Below are 18,253 nucleotides of genomic sequence, written 5' to 3'. Positions count from 1 at the left end.
TTCATGATATCTGTGTCAACTCTCTAGGAGGGCAACATACTACTTACATATGGCTGCCCTTTCTCTGTAGCTTTGCAATTTTTTCTCCTCCAATTCTTTCTTGAAGGACAGAATGTAATTTACCTTTTTGAAAAGAATAATAGAATTGAGCAGGGTCAGGATGGATTGATGAAGGAAAAGTATGTTTAATTAATCTCTAAGAATTATATCAAAGACTATCTTTGAAGATGTGACTTAACAAGAAGAAAGGGTGGGGCAGTAGATATGGTGTAATTTGATTTTTGGAACACTTTATCATGCTCATACATAGGCAGTTGGTCATCAAGTACAGAATATGTAGTGCTGGGGCAGTTTACTGACATGGATTGAGAATCAGCTATTACATAGAAACAAAATGCGATTAAACAAGACTTTGTCTGGTTGATAGATTGCGCCCGCTAGGTTTCTGCAGGAATCGATTCTTGGCACCCCAGCTATTCATGATTTATGTCAGTGATTTGGATGAGGGAACCAAATGTCATATTCCCAAATTCCCTGATGGTGTGAAACTAGAAGACTAGAGCTGAAATAATGTATGTAGGGGTCTGCTTACTGAGCAAGAATATACTGAACAAGATGGAGGCACAGTGAAGGTTCACAGGACTAATTCCAGGGATGGAAGCTTTACCAAATGTGGAGAGATAGAGAGGACTGAAATTGTAAATTCCAGAGTTTAGATGAAAAGGAAGAAATCTCAGTGAAACTTACGCAATTGCTACTGAGCCTAAAAACCTTGAGCGTACTTTTTATTGCCTAATTAATATCTCAAATGCCTTGGTAAACATTGCCTTGCCTTTGCTATGTTAACATGCTAATAAGGTGCAAGTGGATTTGTCATTATTTTAACTCCTGTGTATTTGGTGCAGAAAGCTCCTCTTTTCATACAGGAACTGACTTGAAAAAATAATCAGAGAATAACACAGTTCTACTATTAATATTAAAAGGAAGAGATTCAAGATTCAAGTTTGCTTACTGTCAATTGTCAGTTCGCAAATGTAAAGGAGAACAAAATAATTCTTTTTCTGGATTTAATGCAACATAAAAACACAAAGACTGTAAAGAACACAATAAATATAAATAGATAAGATTATCTTATATATATAGACTGACTGTATATATGTAAAGTGATTCCAGGTACAGAAGAGTCACATAGGCACCGCTGCAGGGTCTGCATGTCCATACAGGTAGGCTGAATAAAAGGCTCAGCCATCACGTTTGTGAGTATGCACACTACAGGCAATTTGTGTTTTATTGTGGTGGTATTTAACTCATTTCCTATTGTTCCATCTTGTCAAGACTTGACCAAAAGCAAAGCAACATTTTCATTCCCTACTGTTTGAATCCACTGTTTTTTATAAGATTTTCCATTAATTTATAAGAGTAAAGTCATAGTTTAATCATAATTTGTACTTTTTTAACAAACTCGTGTATCTTTCACAGTACTTGGTGTTTCATCCCCACTTATTGGCAGAAAGCAGCATAGCATTTACATAACGGTTTATCACCTTTCTCATTTTTCATTGGCTAACTGTTAGCACATTACCCACCTCATGTAATTGTGCAACCGTTGATTGGTTTATTCTTATTAAAGAATTTCTCTTAGCTCAACTGTAAAGGTGATGGATTTTTCAGAGGCACTATCTTTGCCTTCTTCTTCTTTGATTTTCATGGAATCACTGCTTTTCTTCTCAGCTTTTCAATGAGATTCAAATGTCTGCATCTTTCTTTAAACTTTAAAATAAATGATCATTAAGAATTAACATTCCTTGCCATGTTTGACACCTGGAAGAACCCCAAGATCAGAAAATAACAGAGACCCAACAATACTCTACGTTATCCTGGTTCTAGGAAAGAAGACTTCTGTTTAGCCTGATGCTGTTAAACAGTAGTATTTATTTAGTATTAAGCTACTACGGCCAGAAGCATTAGCTTTAGTTTGACAGTTCTAGTTAATGGCCCTGTTGGCCTGGTGTTTACTGTATTTTTTCCCCTTATTTTCTGCACGGTTCCCATTAAAGTCAATAAACTGTTGACCTGATTCATTCTCTCTCTCTCTCTTTCTCTCTGCACTTGGGCCATAACTGCATATCTTGTCAGCAAGTCTTGACCAAAAAAGTGGACCTAGCAGTGAGAGAACAGCTGACCCTGGCCTTGACATTCATTAGCCAGATAGGAGATAAGTTACAGTCAAGTTGTGCTGGGAGAAGTAACTATAGCAGTGGGACAGATACTCTCAGAATGACAAGCTAAGTCGAACTTGAAGTTCTTCTTTAGGGAGAAACTAGAATCAGAAGACACTGGTTTGCTGACATCTCTCACGCAGCCTGACAGCTACTTTCAGAGCAGCAAGCCCAGTCGCAGCTGGAAGAACAGGTGTCAGCTCTTGCACCACTGGATCAGCAACTTGCTGCAGACAGCCAGAAACTAGTGGCAGCGATTATTGCTCTCTCGGGCATGATTCAGCAGCTTACAACCGACGGTCAGAAAACAGCTGACAGCCTCTAATGTTCTTACAACGTTAGTGTCAGAGACAAGCTGGCATTTGCAACAAGAGTGACTAGAAGTCATCTATGGAGTTTGAATGCATTTATCAATGCAATTCAGCTGCATTTACCCATGTCAGTCCCACTCCCAGCATCTTCCAGATCCTCCTTGTCAACAGCCTCATCAACCTTAGCCACCAGGCCTTGAATCCCCATAACGGCGTCCGGACCAGCCATTCCTCCACCACTCAGGAGGCTGCCCACCGATTCCTGGACCTGCGCCAAGGTCGAGGACAGTGAGGGACCACGCGTGCTGTTGGTGGAGAAGGAGTGGAATGAAAGATCCTTCATCACTGCCTCCAGCAGGGATTGAAAGCAAGGGTCCAGCACGAGACGCAGTGCATGATAAGCATGACCTGGATCTTTGAGTTGACATCCAGGCAACTGAGAAGCGCAGAGAAAGAGTGTTCCAAGCGTTCTACTCTTTGGATTACTACCTAAATCCAACCCTTCCATCATCATCACCTATCATCATCATCAGTCTATGGATGAGCCGATGTGCTTATCTGCAGAAGAATGAGATTGGCACAGGAGAACAGGTTCCTGCCTCTATTGTAGTAATCCAGGACTCTTCCAGGCTTCATGTCCCAAGTGTCCAATAAAAATGGATACCTGTCAGCAGTATGCTGCAAGTTGCAACGCCTAGACCATCCTGGCTATACATCATTGATTTGGATGCATCAGGTATCAGCATTGGAGTTGTACCCTCCCAGCACTCTTTAGCAGATAGCCCACTGCACCTCTGTGCTTTTCATTCCAGTCACTTCACTCCAGCCAAGTCTGACTATGATATCGGGAACCAAGTTCATCTGGCTGTCAAGGAGGTCTTGGAGCATGGCGACACTGGCTGGAGAGGGCAAAGCACCCTTTTGGTTTTGGACATATCGCAAGGACCTCGAGACACCAAGAGACTTAACTTAACCATCAAGCCTGTTTCAAAAAACCTAACTTAGGCTCAAGAAAGGCATTTCACTTTCAGCCTCAGCATGGTTCAGCACGCAGGATTCAATTCTGAATTCAAAAATATCAGGTAAGCAGCCTCTTTCTATTCTCTCCATAGTTGTTGCTGAATATTTTAGGCTCAGTTTATTACTCTGTTTCTTTGTCCTTCTGTTTCAAACAGCCAAAACTAAAGCAATGGTTGGCTTCACAGATTTGGCCTTTCATAGGCATTCCCTCTGTCCTCTTCACTTATCCCTAATCCTCCCCTGACTCCCTTTCCCGCACACAACTCTTAAGTCAAAGTCAAAGTAAAATTTATTATCAAAGTACATATTTGCTACCATATATATTACCTTGAGGTTCATTCTCTTGCAGGCAGTTACAGGAAAATAAAGAAATACCACAGAATTTATGAAAAGCTATACATAAACAAAGACTGACACACACAAAATGCTGGTAGAACACAGCAAGTCAGGCAGCATCTACAGGGAGAAGCGCTGTCGACATTTTGGGCCGAGACCTTTCCCTGACAAATGACCAATGTGCAAATGAAGAAAAATTGTGCAAATAAAAAATAAATAATACTGAGAACATGAGTTGTCCAGTCCTTGAAAGTGAGTCTGTAGGTTGGTTTCTTATTTTACTAGCTCTGATGAAGGGTTATTGGCCTGAAGTCATGACCTCTTTTTCACTCCATGGGTACTCCTGACCTTCTGAGTTCCTCCAGCATTTTCTGCTTTGGCTGTAATGAGGGGCTGTTATACTGAGAATTCAATGGCTTGGCCTGGACTAATTAGTCAAGAGGCCTTGAAATCACCAAGTAAGTGATTATCAATCTGGGTTTGAAATGTAGTCCCAGAAAATACAGTCCCAAAGGGAGAAAGTTCAAACTTCCAAATGTTCACAGTGTGAAGCATTTCCTGATTTCATTTCCTATAGAACAATGGACTGGTTGGGTAGATCTTAACACTGGGGTGTGAATGAGTCACCAGCCTCATTCACTTCACTCAATAGTTATTTCAACTGAATTTATGGCTGAAGTGCATTCAAACTCCATAGATAACTTCTAGTCACACTTGTTGCACAGGCCAGCTTGTCTCTGACTTCAGAAATGCTATTCTGCAACATTTTGTAGGTCTAATGCAGGTGAAGGACACTGGTGCTGAGCTATTTTATACAAGACATGGCTCGCATCCATTTCAATGCAGTCACTGACCTGGACTGAAATGTACATATGTAAGCAGTTCGCTTTTATTTTATTTTGTTTTAATTCAGTTTCATAGTTCATTGGAGTTATAAATAATTTACCATTTTATCTTCTTTTAATAATTATGTAAATATAAGTGAACTACTTTAATTGATTCTGATGATCAGAAATATTTGAAGATATTTAAGAGGTCTTTGCTGGCAATAGCTGTAAAATGGCCATCAGGGGTATTTTTTCAGAATGAGCCACTGGGATCCACAACCTGACACCTAGTTAACACTTGCAAAAGCTTGAGGCTGATTGAAAACTCTGCATGTTGTGGCCATGAATGAGCCCCAAGGAGACTGAAGCTGTAGGTGTAAGAAGTATTTTCTCAGCACAAGCAGGCATTCTGGAGAATCTCTCCTTGTTAGAGGTTCTCTGTGAAGCTCTTCACAATCTCACCAAACTCAGTACGTTGCTCATTTATACTCTTAAGAACAAAGGTTACTGCAGGTGATGCACTACAATTCTATTAGCTGTGATGTCATCATTTAATTCAAAATATCAAGTCTGAAAAATAGTTCCTGTGAACCACACTTTCACATTGGGATCACATTGTAACTGATAAGGTACGTCTGAATATTCAACACCTTTGCTGTGTCAAGATTTTTCACATAGATTCTCTAAAAGCTTCTGAGAACAGATGCCCAGGCACCCAGAATTAGTCCCAAATGAAGGGTCTCGGCCCGAAACGTCGACTGTACTTCTTTCTATAGATGCTGCCTGGCCTGCTGCGTTCCATCAGCATTTTGTGTGTGTTACCCAAAATTAGTACTGTGGTGCCAAATTCTTTGCGTACACAAATATCCTGATTATTGACAGACAGAGATAAAATACCTAGGATATGTTTAATGTATTAAATAACAATATAAGTTTGGTCTGGAACCTTCTTTCATTTCTGTGAAAATGATGTGACATAACTTAGCTGAAGATACAGATTTAATTTAGGCCAATCAACATAGCTCTATTGTTCAATGTTTGCCGGATGCATAAGGAAATGTCAACAGGTCAGACAGCATCTGGAGAGGCAAGAGATAGTCAATGTTTTAAACTTGGTCTGATGCAGGGTCTCAGTTTGAATTGAATTGAATTGAATGATCTTTATTGTCATTATACATAGGTACAATGAAATTCTGTTTGGCCTCCTCTCAAGCAATCAAACAAAGTGGTAGATAAAAACAAGACAGTAATAGAAAAACGGTATTAAATAGATAAGTAGCATAAAATAAGTTGCAGCAGCACCAGAATGTCACAGTAATGCACAAATTGTTGTTAGTACAAGTATTTGAGTCCTTGTGTGTGCTCACAGTTTCAGTCATTGTTCTGTGGGAGTGGTGTGATGGAGGCCACAGCTCTGGGGTAGAAGCTGTTCCTCAGTCTATTTGTTCTGGTTTTTAGTGTCCTGAACCTTTTGCTGGACGGAAGCGGGTCAAACAGGGAGTGGCCGGGGTGTGTGGTGCCTCTGGTTATGCTGATTGCTTTCCTCCTGAGTCTGCAGGAATAGATGGTGTCCAGTCCTGGGAGCTCCATCCTGACAATTCATTGGGCCGCCTTCACCACGCGATGCAGGTCTTGTCGCTCAGCGGCTGTGCAGCTGACACACCACACTGTGGTGCTGTTGGTCAGGATGGTTTCAATTGTGCTTCTGTAGAAGTTAAGCAACAGGTTTTGTGGGAGTTTGGCCTGTTTCAGCTTTCTGAGAAAGAAGAGTCTTTGTTGTGTCTCTTTTTACAAGCAGCGAGGTGTTGGTGGTCCATGTCAGCTGTTTTGACAACATAACTCCAAGGAACTTCAGGTGTTCCAAACATTCCACTACCTCTCCATGTATATGGAGGGGGGTGCGTACTCTGTCCTTCGATCTCCTGAAGTCATGATCATCTCTTTTGTTTTAGAAGTGTTAAGAACCAGGTCATTGTCCTTACATCACTCCGTCAGATGATCTACCTGATCATCGAGCCTGTAAGCTGTTTCATCCTCATCTGGAATTAGGCCAACCACTGTGGTATCATCCCCAAATTTAATGATAGAATTGGGGGTGTAGTTATGTGTGAAGAGTGTGTAGAGCATAGGGCTCAGCAACAGCCCTGCGGGGTGCCTGTTTTTAAGATGGGGGTGGTGGAGGTGTGCTCACCAACTCTGACTTGCTGTGGTCGGTCTGAGAGAAAGTCCATGACCCACGAGCACAGGGAGGAACCAAGGCCAAGAGTATTCAGTTTGCTGGCCAGTTTATGGGGGATGACTGTGTTAAATGCAGAACTGAAGTCCACAAATAACATCCTCACATAAGTTGTCCACAGATGCTGCTTGACCTGCTGAGTTTCTCCAGCAGTTTCTTTTAGCTCCAGATCCCAGCATCTGCAGTGACTGGTGCCTCAGGATCATGCAAGTTATATAACCCATATCCCTGGAGCAGCCTCCTTCTGTGGACTGTACTGGTTGCTTACAAAACTTCCAAAGCTGATTGCTACATGTAGTTTACATTTGAATATGTTTTTGACACCTGATTGTGTTTGCATCAATGCCTGCAATCCATGTAATTACCGAAGGATGTCCTGCCTCTCCCAATCCCTAATATTGTTGAAGCTGCCGAATGCTAAACCTTTGGAAAGTCGAAAAACCAGGTCATACTCAGCATGTGATTTTACACATCAAGATGTAAAGCTGTTGTGATTTTGCTATCTCATTTTCTTATTCTGAACTCAAGTTAAAGCAAGCTAAAATTATGTGGCTTTAATTGAACCACCGTCCCAGATCTAGAAGTAAATGGTCAATTCCAAAAGGGCATACTAAAATAAGTAAAGATGAACGAGAACCCGTCAAGTCCGACACCACAAGCCATTGCTCAGATGAAATGGTCATTGAAGAGCCCAGATACAAAATTGCATTTTTTGCTGATGTTAATTAAATTTTATCATATTGTCAGATTTAAATATTCTTTCAAGAACCATTTTCTTTTACTGTTTCAACAATTATTGTACAGTTAAAGATAGAAAATTCAACAGGAAATAGTTATGTTTGATTTTGTTGTTACAACAATCTTTATTAGAAAGATTCCCTTTCCTATTAACCAAAAAGATAAACTCCAACTTTGTGATAAGTATCTAAAATGAATTCACTGAATATTATTTTCTTGGGACAGTATATTTCCTAAATCGTCATTAAAACAGATCATTTAGTTATTACGTCGTGCTTGCTTGTCAGAATTTGTTTTATGCAAATTAGTTGCCCAGTTTATATATTATTAATGCAACTGTTTTTCAAAAGTTCTGTACTGCATGGAAGACACTTCGGGATGCTGTAAAAACACACTACATAAATCTAAATTCATTCAATTATTTATGAGTCATAAAGTCTCCATAAAACACTCATAGAAAATATTCAGAGTGAAAAGCCCAGCTGCTTCATAACTCAAGAAGTATTCCACCAATTTCAACATGCATAGATTACAGGGACTGAATACGACAGGTTAGATTTTGCAATTATAGTTATGTATTTTCCCTAATAATAGAACAGTGTCAAGCAAACATGAGGAAATCTGCAGATGCTGGAAATTCAAGCAACACACAAAAATACTGGTGGAACACTGCAGGCCAGACAGCATCTATAAAGAGAAGCACTGTCGATGTTTTGGGCTGAGACCCTTTGTCAGGACAATATAGTGTCAATGTCAGTTTTATATTGAATTATCGGAAGATTGCTATATTTAGAAGAAGTTAAGGGTGAACATGTAGCTCGTCACTTCTGATAGGGAAAGCTCAAATGAAAAGAAAATTGTTGGATCATTTGCAAGACAGTACCTAAATCTCATCTGGAGCTACCTTCGGTCTCCAGGATAACAGCACCGGAGGCAAAAGAGGCTATTAGTATTCTATCCATGCACAGCTCACCTGCTTTAAAACTATCTTTTTGATACCAGAAAAATCAACCAAATTTTAATTTACAATTATTTTTTAACCACCTACATACTGATTGGGGTAGCAATGAGACTGAGCAGGCACCCTAATACATTCCCATGATCACGTACATCGACATGAACAGGAATTGAAAGCCTCTGCATCCAGCTCATCATTCTCCTCAGTTTCTGCCATCATCAACAGGACCCTACCACTAAGTACATGTTTAACTCCAACCCCCTGCCCACAATCTTGGCTTTCCAGAGTGATCACTCTCCCCACGATTCATCGCTCCCCCCGATTTCCCTTCTGGCACTTACCCCTGCAAGCGGAACAAGTTCTACACCTGCCTATTCACCTCCTCTGTCACCACAATTCAAAACAGTCCTTCTAGGTGAGGCAAAACTTCACCTGTGGGTCTGTTGGGATCATCTACTGTATCCGGTGCTCCTAGTGTGGCCTCCTTTACATCAGCAAGACGTGTAGATTAGGGGACCGCCTTGTCAGGCACCTTTGCTCCATCTACAACAAGCAGGATTTCCCAGTAGCCAACAAATTTAAGTCTACTGCCTATTTGCATTCGGACATATTGGTCTTTCTCTACTGCTACTGTGAGACCACTCTCAGTTTGGAGGAGCAACGACTCATATTGCATCTGAATAGCTTCTAACACGATGGCGAGAACATTGATTTCTCTAACGTCTGGTAACATTCTACAGCAAAGATTTTGCTCCTGAATACTTTTGGGTGTATCATTGATTTTGGGCTGCTGATGATGAAAATCACCATGAAATTTCCTATCCTGCAACATTTTTTGAAATTGCCTGCTGACAAGATTAAGGAAGGCATTTTTGCTGGCCCACTTATCAAATAGGTCATCAATGACAGGCAATTTGAAAAAATTCTAGTGGGACCCGAGAAAATCATATGAAAGGCATTTAAGGATGTTTTTGAAAGTTTTCATGTCATCTATTAAAGCACCAAACTACGTGCAGCTAGTTGATAACATGCTTCCAACATTCAAAACCATGAGGTGCAATATGTCTCCGAAGATTCATTTTCTGCATTCCCATTTAGACTTCTTCCCTGCAAATCTTGGCACTGTCAGTGGTGAGCATGGTGAAAGATTTCACCAGAAAATCGTGGTCATGAAGAAAAGATATCAAGGAAACTGGAATCCATCAGTGCTGGCGGATCATTGTTGGACGTTTAAGTGAGAAGCCTCAGATGGTAAGTACAAATGAAAATCATCATCAAAACATTTTTAGTTTAGTTCAACTATTGCAAAGTGTCAGCATCACTATGCAATTAAATGCATTATATTCAATAAAAGTTAATTTTTGTTTCTCTAAATTCCTATGATACAAGTAGTCTGAAATTATATTTGTGTTCAGCTTCAATTAATCTATCATATACAAAAAAAAATTCTGAGGAGGCAACACTTCTGAAAATATTTGCTGTCCAGTGTAATTTCACCCCTCTCCGTCTCTTTTCTTTTTCTATTTCCTGTTCTGACTCCCTTCTAACCTTTTCTCTTCTTTATACCTGCCTAACACTTCCCCCTAATGCCCCTCTTCCTTCCCTTTCTCCCATGGTCTACTCTCCACTCCTATCAGATTCATTCTTCTTCAGCCCTTTACCTTTTCCACCTATCACCTCCCAGCTTCTTACTCCATTCCCCTCCCCCACCCACCTAGCTTATACCACACCTGATTCCACTGTCTAGCTTGTACTCCCTCCCCTCCCCCCAGATTCTTGTTCTGGCTTCTTCTCCCTTCCTTTTCAATCCTAATGAATTTCTCAGTCCAAAACATCAGCTTTTTATTCCTCTCCATAGATGCTACCTGACCAGCTGAGTTGCTCCACCATTTTGTATGTGTTACTCTGGATTTCTGGCATCTAAAGAATCTCTTGTGTTTAGGAACTAAAAGCTGTTTTTTTTTAAGATAATGAATGCTGATAGATGCAGATAAAATATTATATTTCAGAAGTTTTATTTTTCTTCAAACTTTAATGATGGTAATCAGCAAGACAGCAACAGCAGTAAATTATGTTGGTGGATTGCTGTATTTTTTTCACAAGCCTCCAAGAAACAACTTTCCTCATTCGAATCAGAGAAAGACTAATTACAGCACCGGCAGACACGATCTTATTGTGGTTTATTACAGAATAGCATATTTTATACAGAAATGAATCTGTCAGCCATCTAATCCCTTCCTGTTACCACGAAGGCCATAAATTACCAAATTTAGCAGAGAAGAAAGAACTGCAGGAATACAATTAACATCATGAAAAGCTTTCTGTTCTCTATTTATGTTAGGAGATGGGTACTTTGCTAAGCCTGTCATTGCTCTGAAATGGCCTAGAACAGGTTTTAGTCTTCAGCCACCATTGCACTAAATTGAATTATTAACTTCTAGAACTTGGACAAAGTCCAAGATAATGCAAGTTACATTGAAACAACAGCACAGCAACTTGGGTACCATTGCTAGAACAGCTGTTAACAATGATAAGCAATGCAATATTTAATTGCTACAGTACCAAACTTATTTGAAATCTCACATAAAATGGTGACAGGCAGCATCTATGGAGGGGAAGCAATCAAATTCAAAGTGCATTTATTAACAAACAATGTATAACTTATACAGGCTTCAGATTTGTTTGCTTAACAGGCAGTCGCAAAACAAGGAACCTGATAGAAACCAATAATAAAAAAATAAGACCAACCCCAGTTCCCACAAAAAAAGAGAAGGAAAAACAAATAGAAGCATAGAAACATAGAAAATCTATAGCACAATACAGGCCTTTCAGCCCACAAAGCTGTGCCGAAAAAGTCCTTACCTGAGAAATTAGCTAGGGTTACCCATAGCCCTCTATTTTTCTGAGCTCCATGTACCTATCCAGGAGTCTCCTAAAAGAACCTATCCACCTCCACCACCATCGCTGGCAGCCCATACCACACACTCAGCACTATCTGCAACAAAAACTTACCGCTGACAACTCCTCTATATCTACTTCCAAGCACCTTAAAACTATGCCCTCTCGTGCTAGCCATTGCAGCCCTGGGAAAAAGCCTCTGACTACCTACACAATCGGTGCCTCTCTTTTTTCAATCTTTTAATTAAATTTCAAATTAATAAACATAGCAATATTGATAATGGCACATAGAGATCGGGATTGCATTAATAACAGTTAACATGTAAAAACACATATTTCAAGTAACAAATGGAGTTTAGCCTCCCAATCTCAATCCACACAATCAATGCCTCTCATTATCTTATACACCACTATCAGGTCACCTCTCATCCTCCACTGCTCCAAGGAAAAAAGGCCGAGTTCTCTCAACCTATTCTCAAAAGGCATGCTTCCCAATCCAGGCAACATCCTTGTAAGTCTTCTCTACACCCTTTCTATGGTTTTCACATCCTTCCCACAGTGAAGCGACCAGAACTGAGCACAGTACTCCAAGTGGGGTCTGACCAGGGTCCTATACAGCTGCAACATTACCTCTGGGTTCCTAAACTCAGTCCCACAATTGATGAAGGCCAATGCACCGTATGCTTTCTTAACCACAGAGTCAACCTGCACAGCAGCTTTGAGTGTACTATGGACTCGGACCCCAAGATCCTCTGATCCTCCATACTGCAAAGAGTCTTACCATTAATACTATATTCTGTCATCATATTTGACCTGCCAAAATGAACCACCTCACACTGATCTGGGTTGAACTCCATCTGCGACTTCTCAGCCCAGTTTTGCATCCTATCAATGTCCCACTGTAACCTCTGACAGCCCTCCACACTATCCATAACACATCCAATCTTTGTGTCATCAGAAAATTTGCTAATACATCCCTCCACTTCTTCATTCAGGTCATTTATAAAAATCACAAATAGTAGGAGTCTCAGAACAGATTCCTGAGGCATACCCCAGTGACTGAACTCCATGCAGAATATGACCCATCTACATCCACTCTTTGCCAGTTCTGGATCCACAAAGCAATTTCCCCTTGGATCCCATGCCTCCTTACTTTCCAAATAAGCCTTGCATGAGGTACCTTGTCAAATGCCTTGCTGAAATCCATATACACCATAGCTACTGCTCCACCTTCATTAATGTGTTAGTCACATCCTCAAAAAAAATTCAATCAGGCTCATAAGGCACGATCTGCCTTTGGCAAAGCCATGATGACTATTCCTAATCATATTATTCCTCTCTAAATGTTCATAAATCCTGCTTCTCTGGATCTTCTACATCAACTTACCAACCACTGAAGTAAGACTCACTGGTCTATAATTTCCTGGGCTATCTCTACTCCCTTTCTTGAATAAGGGAATAACATTTGTAACCCTACAATCCTCCAGAACCTCTCCCATCCCCATTGATGATGCAAAGATTATTCCCAGAGGCTCAGCAATCTCCTCCCTCAACTCCCACAGTAGCCTGGGGTACATCTCATCCGGTCCTGGTGACTTATCCAACTTGATGCTTTCCAAACGCTCCTGCTCATCCTTTTCCTTAATATCTACATGCTCAAGCTTTTCAGTCCACTGTAAATCATCCCTACAATTGCCAAGATCCTTTTCCGTAGTGAATATTGAAGCAAAGTACTCATTAAGTACCTCTGCTATTTCCTCCGGTTCCATACACACTTTTCCACTGTCACACTTGATTGCTCCTACTCTCTCATGTCTTATCCTCTTGCTCTTCACATACTTGTACAATGCCTTGGGGTTTTCCTTAATCCTGTCTGCCAAGGCCTTCTCATGGCTCCTTCTGGCTCTCCTAATTTCTTTTTTGAGCTCCTTCCTACTAGCTTTATAATCTTCTAGATCTCTATCAATACCTAACTTTTTGAATCTTTCATAAGCTCTTCTTTTCTTCTTGTCTAGATTTCAAATAGCCTTTGTATACCACGGTTCCTGTACCCTACCATCCCTTCCATCTCGTTGTAACATACCTGTGCAGAACTCCATGCAAATATCCCCTGAACATTTGCCGCATTTCTTCCATACATTTTCCTGAGAACATCTGTTTCCAATTTATGCTTCCAAATTCCTTCCTGATAGCCACATATTTCCCCTTACTCCAGTTAAACACTTTCCTAACTTGTCCGTTCCTATCCCTCTCCAATACTATGATAAAGGTGATAGAGTGTGATCACTATCTCTAAAATGCTCTCCCACTGAGAGATCTGCCACATGATCAGGTTCAATTCCCAATACCAGATCAAGTACAGCCTCTCTTCTTTCAGGCTTATCTACACATTGTGTCAAGAAACCTTCCTGAACACACCTAACAAGCTCCACCCCATCTAAAGCCTTTGCTCTAGGGAGATGCTAATCGATATTTGGGAAATTAAAATCTCCCAGCATGACAGCCCTGTTATTGTTACACCTTTCCAGAATCATGTAAACAATAGCAGTGAGCAAGAAAAATAGCATTCTGAACCAAATTGAATCCGCAGATAGCCCAAAGTAGGCCCAAAGCCTCAGTATTCATTTCATCATGTTAGCGGGGCAAGTTGCTGCGAAGTTTGCAGACACGAAGCACAGCAGCCGGGGATTGTCTCACAGCGTTAGTATTATGGAGAGAGGAGCCTTGACATTATCTGGGCTGGCATTTGAATTGTCCGAGTCTTGCACTAGAAACAGGATCCCACCATGCCAAATCATCTTGGGCTTAGATTTCGCTGCCAAAGAAACTGTTCTGAACCTTTCCAAATTGTCTCAGCACTTAGAGAGATCCAACCTTGCCTGACTCTCAACACCCTGCCTTTCCAGACTATCTGGGCCAGCGTTTAGATTGTCCAAGCAGCATATTGTGCCTTGCAATAGAATCTGGACCTCACCAGGGAGAGTTGCTCTGGGCCTAGAATGCACTGCCCAGTGATTCACATTGGATCTGGATTTCACAGCTGAAGAGGCTGTTCTCGACCTCTTCAAATCACCTGGGTGCTTAGAGTAATCGACCCTCCCACCCAAGTTAGTTGGTCAGACACCAGAACTCTTCAGTTCTTTCTTCATCTTGCCAAATTGTTCACTCCAACCAGCACGGCTCCAGCTCCAAGGGCGTCAATTTTGCAGCACACCAGCAGGGCACATCTCGCAAATTCTCTTTGCCTTCACTCACCTCTTCATTGTTTGTGGTAATAGTTGACCACAATTTGCTTCAAAATAAGTGTTGTTAATAAAGTTTTTAATTGAATTCCTTTGCCTTTGAACCACCAATAGCCTGCCGCAAGTCTTCAGCAGTTCCATCTTAAACTGAAAGTTTTGGGCCAAGACCCTAAATGTCAAATCTTTATTCCCCTACATAGATCTGGCCTGACTCGTTGAGTTCCTCCAGCATTTTGTGCGTTTTCCTCCAGACTTATAGCATCTATGTATAGTTTGTGTTTATTTTAAACCTCTTCATGTTTGCTCCCATCATATTGTAGCTTCCAGAAAAATGGTCACATTTCCTTTGTTTAAATCTACCAACCTGAAAGAGCATAAAGATTTATAGCACAGACAAACATACCCTGTCACCAGTCCGCAATGCATTGCAAGTTCCATGTATTGCTTCTTCACACAATTATTTTCCTCCTAATGCCTGCCAGTTCTGGAGTGTGACAGTAAGGGATTGTCGTTACCCTTCTTCTTTCCTTACACTTACACCTTATACCATCTCCTTACACCAGATGAATACCTGTTAGCCCAGTACCCTGGGCCTGCACTCAAGGTCCACCAAAACCGACAGGGCACGTGCGTGACATTCTTAAATTCCTTGACACAATGGTAGCTTTGGCAATTCAGGCCAGGACCCTTCATCAGGAGTGGAAAGGAAGGGGGAAGATGCCAGAATAAAATGGTGTGGGGAGGGGAAGGAGGACTAACTAGAAGGTGATTGAAGAAGCTAGGTAAAGAACTGGAGAAGAAGGAATCTGACAGGGGAGGGTGGGCCATGGGAGAGAAGGAAGAAAGAGAGGCACCATGGAAAAGTGATAGGCAGATGAGGAGAAGAGGTAACACCAGAGGGGTGAATAGAAGAAGAGGAAAGGGGTTCGGAAAAGGAAGTGTAGAAGTCAAAGGCTGGAGAAAAACAAGGTGGTGCTGAAGATACCAAAGTCACATATCCTTCCTGGGATCTTGTCTTCAATGCCATCTTATTCTTCAGCAACTCTTTACCTTTTGCACATTATCTTCTGGTTTCTTACATCATCCTCCCTACCCTACTCACCTGGCTTCACCTATCACCTTCTCGATTCTCCTCTTTCCCCACACCAACTCCCCCCCCCACCTTCATTTCTAGTACTGAATAAGTGTCTTGGCCCAAAATGTTGACTGTTTATTCATTTTCATAGATGCAACCTAACCTGCTGAGTTCCTCCAGCAATTTGTGTGTATTGCTCTGGATTTCCGACATCTGCGGGATCTGTTTGGTTTATTTACTGGAAGATCAAACCTTGATAACCCACAACGTTTGTCACTATATATATTTTGTGAATGCCATTAAAAAATTTTCCCAAGTTGCTGAGGCGTTTGTGTCACTTGTGCAGAAAGATACATGGACTTGTGCTTGACTTGGTCATTTATGTGTGGCAATGATGAAAACCTAAAAATTGATGCACAGTTCTGCCTCATCAAGTCTGAGCCCTGTGGTCTTTTGCTTCAAATTACCTCAAAGTATATCACCTTAAAGTTATATATTCAACTCTTGCTGGAGTCTCCAAGGCTCTTTCCCTTGGCCAACCCAAACACTGTACCCTGGGCAGGGTGCGTTGTCAGTACTGACCACCACTAACTCTCAGTTTTGAAAACAGAAATGCCCAAATGTAATGCTGACTTACAGCTTCCCCCTGTACCCCCACCCCCAAAACATACAATCATAATTCCATCTCCCACCAATCTTTCCCTGCACGCCCCACCCTACCCTGTATACACTGTCTCATTACCCATTAATAGCATGAGCAAAGAAAAGCCCTCTGTGTCCATGTAGTCAGCCAAGGCCTGCTTGTAGTGCCCAAACCTTTGGCCTACTATACAAAAAAAATTGCAGCAATGTGCCTCCACATAAAATATGCATTGGCCAAATATACATCAGCAGGACATTCCCCAGAGTGGAAGAATTTCAGTATTCTTACTGATTTTCTGTATGTGCAAAATTGTCGGAACACAATTTAATAGCTTGAGAATCTTCCACAATACTGCTTATGTCACAGACATTAGCACAGAAAAATTCCACTTGCTAATGGTTATTTTCCTTCAATTCCCAGTGGGAATGATTAGTTTATCCTGAGGTGATATGGTGGAGCAAATCTTAAATAAAACATGAGAAGGAATAAAAGATTACATTCACAAATTAACCACCTGGTAACTTGTAACACGTAGCTGCAGAAAGCATAAGAAGCTTTGATCAAAATATCAGAGATAATGTGTGATGGCTCTACCTCATAAATTCTGTTTATACTATATTTTCAGTAAGTAATTAAAATGTGTATTTTGATTTTTTAAAGGGATCAAAATTAATGCAAGTCTTGCAAAGTAGTCCCAGAGGCATTGCAGTGAAGTCTTACCACCTCAGTTTCTCAAGCGCCATCTGTTCCTGATTGATGTCTTCATTGAAATACACAACCTGGCATGATCACTGGATAATGATCAGGGATTAGAAAGCTGGTATTGTTTATTCTAGTACAATCTCAACATAAACCATAGGTTACATTACCAATACTTGCAAACCTGCTTGCTTCCATTATTTTTAAACTACATCATTTTGAATTTGATGGCCAATGCCTTCTCACTCTCTCATTTCATCATTACACCTCAGCGGTTTCTAGTGCTTTGGACAATTGACACAATGTTCTACACCTTCAATCCCAAGGAAGATAAACTGGGATGCTTCCTCTGTGTATAGTTCTGGTCACCGGATTATAGGAAAGATGTCGACAAATTAGAGAGAGTACAGAGGAGATTTACTAGAATGTTATCTGGGTTTCAGCTACTAAGTTACAGGGAAATGTTGAACAAGTTAGATCTTTATTCTTTGGAGCACAGAAAGTTGAGGGGGACTTGATAGAGGTATTTAAAATTATGAGGGGGATAGATGAAGTTGACATGGATAGGCTTTTTCCATTGAGAGTAGGGGAGATTCAAACAAGGGGATATGAGTTGAGAGTTAAGGGGCAAAAGTTTAGGGGTAACACGAGGGGGAAATTCTTTACTTAGAGAGTGGTAGCTGTGTGGAATGAGCTTCCAGTAGAAGTGGTAGAGGCAGGTTCGATTTTGTCATTTAAAAAAAAATTGGATTGGTATATGGACCGGAAAGGAATGGAGAGTTATGAGCTGAGTGCAGGTAGGCGGGACTAGGTGAGAGTAAGTGTTCGGCACGGACTAGAAGGGCCAAGATGGCCTGTTTCCGTGCTGTAATTGTTATATGGTTATATGAGTAACAAAGAGCTATGAATGAGTAAAGGAATGAGAATATCCTTATGAAATGACCGGTAAAGACAAATTAATAGATTTAAAACTTAGCTGATGACGTTGAAAACTTGTGATTGGCTAAAATTTAAGCCATGGAAATCATATGACTAGATCTGATGAAATCTT

General features: G+C 40.9%; 1 long non-coding RNA gene across 1 annotated transcript in view; it reads left to right on the top strand.

The window, feature by feature from the left end:
- The first annotated feature begins 4,094 nt into the window (after nt 1-4,094).
- The window catches only part of LOC132397730 (uncharacterized), a 39,199-nt gene continuing 25,040 nt past the window's right edge, over nt 4,095-18,253 (top strand). Inside the window, exons 1-2 of the long non-coding RNA XR_009513427.1 lie at nt 4,095-4,138; nt 9,744-9,896. This is a non-coding gene — a long non-coding RNA (uncharacterized LOC132397730). The remainder of the gene's footprint in view (nt 4,139-9,743; nt 9,897-18,253) is intronic.

Source organism: Hypanus sabinus, chromosome 8, assembly GCF_030144855.1.
Source record: "Hypanus sabinus isolate sHypSab1 chromosome 8, sHypSab1.hap1, whole genome shotgun sequence".
In the NCBI taxonomy this organism is placed as follows: domain Eukaryota; kingdom Metazoa; phylum Chordata; class Chondrichthyes; order Myliobatiformes; family Dasyatidae; genus Hypanus; species Hypanus sabinus.
Note: the sequence above shows the minus strand (reverse complement) of the source record. Positions and strands in the feature narration are given on the sequence as shown.